At 45.7% G+C, this 2,398-nt stretch overlaps 1 pseudogene; it reads right to left on the reverse strand.

The window, feature by feature from the left end:
* Positions 1–315: 315 nt before the first annotated feature.
* Positions 316–428, reverse strand: LOC122151410 (annotated as a pseudogene).
* Positions 429–2,398: the final 1,970 nt, after the last annotated feature.

The following is a 2,398-nucleotide window of genomic DNA, read 5'->3' on the forward strand; positions in this document are numbered from 1 at the left end:
TGTACACATGGAAAGAAACATTATTTGATGGTTATTAGGAATGGAAGGGCAGTGATGGGAAAATTATTAACTGGAGAAAAGGTTGTAGTAATCTGGGTGAAGGGAAAGGTGATACAGAAAACTAGAGTGTGGTAGGTAAGTTTTTGTGTCAATTTGGCTGGGCCTGGTTGAGTGGCTGGGCAACTGGTTGTAGTATTCCCCATGATGAGACTGGTAATCAATTCCATGGTGGAATCTACTCTGAGCAGCTGAGTAGCTGCCTTAGGCATATTGTCTGCTCCTTAAATATAAGGAGAAGACTTGGGGAATGGTCTCTAGCTTATGGAATGCTTCACAAATTTGCATGTCATCCTTGCGTAGAGGCCTTGCTAATCTTCTTTGTATCATTCCAATTTTAGTATATGTGGTCTGCCAATATGGTAGAGACCATTCCCCAAAGCTTCTCCTTGTACCCAGGAAACAGACCACATCCCTAAGGCAGTTCCACAGCTGCTCACAGTGAATCCTACCATGAAGTTAATCATCATCCTTACCATGGGGAAAAATTTCAGTCAGCTGCCCAGACACCCAACCAGGTCCAGCCAAGTTGACACAGAACCTTTACCATCAAAATTCCACCTATTGTCAACTTGGCACCTATACAGATCTTCAATGGGTAGCATCCATACAGATCTCCTCCACTGGGTGTCTCTAATCCCCTAGTCTCTGAGTGGTGACCTCAACCTCTTGGCCTGGCAGGCCCTGTCCCTCTCCCTCTTGGCCATGGCAGCCCTGCCCCCTCACTCTTGGGCAGTGGCTATGGCTCCATCCCATTGGCCTACATGAACGAGCAGCCACACACTCCAGAACCAAGTCCGGGAAGGTCTAACCCTTTGAAACCTAGGGAGCTATGGAGGTTCCACCTCCAGAGGCCATGGTCCTACCCTTTGAGGCTGAGGCAGCTCTGCTTCTCATTTCCTTGGTCTCTCCGCTTCTGCCAATTAATGCCAAAGACAACCCATTCTGCCAGAAATTTTCCTGCCCCAGAAACACTCTGTATTTTTGCTCTGTGGATCAGCCAACCTGCTACTCCATTTCATGCTGTTCTCTTCTACCAATTAATGCCCAAAGACAACCCACTGCACCAGGAAGCTGCCTAACCAATGCCATCCAGCTTTTTCCTCTGTGGGCTTGTAAGGCTGTCACTGTCTCATGACGGCCTCTTGGCTCTCCTCCTGCCATCACTCATGCCAGTCTCTTGGCTCTGCTCCTGCCATATCTCATGCTGCATACCAGGGTCTCTCTGCCAGGGTCTTCACTAGTGTCTACAAGGACACACTCCACTAGTGTTTCTCTGAAAAGAATATACCGTAAATTGGATGGCTCGAAGAAATAGGAGTTTATTCTCTTACAGTTTGGAGGCATTCGGTCTGAGTTCAAAGTGCCAGGCTCTAGGGGCTGGGTGAAAGCCCCTCAACCTTGGGCTTCAGCTCTGTCTCCTGGTCCTGGTCCACAGGAGCTAGAGGCTTTTCTTCACTCAGACAGCTGCTGGCTGCTGAGGCTGACAAACCCATGGTTGACACGTAAAAAGGCGCAATCCCAACGTTACCAAACAATATGGCAGGCCACTAATTCAAGTCCTTTGAAAGACCCAAGATTAGCAGAACATGGCACACTGCTAAACAATGACTTGGCTACATGCAGGTTTCAACCATACCATAAACTAGAGACCATTCCAAAAGCTGCTTCTTCTACACAGGAAGCAGAGCACATTCCTAAAACAGCTACTCAACAGCTGCTTGTGGTCAATCCCACCATGCAGTTGATTGCCAGTCTTATCATGGGGAATAACTACCACCAGCTTCCCAGCCACTCAACCAGGCCCGGCCAAATTGACACACAACCTTAACTACACAGGGTGTGACCAGCACAACATCAAAAAGAAAAGGAAAGATGCAGAGAGGTTCACAAGAGGGACAGAGAACAGAGGGAAATACTATTACTTACACAATCCTTCATTATCAGTAACAATAAATATTAATCTTTGAGTGGATACATAGGTAGTTAGGCAAGATGAATAGGCATGGGTAAGTGAACAATACTATATATAAGACCATATAAAGGTTTGCAAGTTGTTATTTCTACATACATATTTGTACATGGTATAAAAATATCCATATATGTAAGATAGCTAATGGGGAGATGTTATGAAAAGTTTTTAGCCATAACCAAACACCTTGAAGGAATGAGTCACTGGGCCTGGGTGCTTAATGGAGAGGAACATGGAGTTCAATTTCCATAGCACAGTCCACAAAGACAATGCTCTACATCCTATTTTTTAGAATAGCAACCAGCATCTTAAAACTTGTGAGCAGCTATCTAAGGTGCAACATTGGTCTCTCCTTCTTCACAGCAAAAA

Source organism: Orycteropus afer, unplaced genomic scaffold (assembly GCF_000298275.1).
Source record: "Orycteropus afer afer isolate SDZICR_OR568_19922 unplaced genomic scaffold, OryAfe1.0 scaffold00439, whole genome shotgun sequence".
Classification (NCBI taxonomy): domain Eukaryota; kingdom Metazoa; phylum Chordata; class Mammalia; order Tubulidentata; family Orycteropodidae; genus Orycteropus; species Orycteropus afer.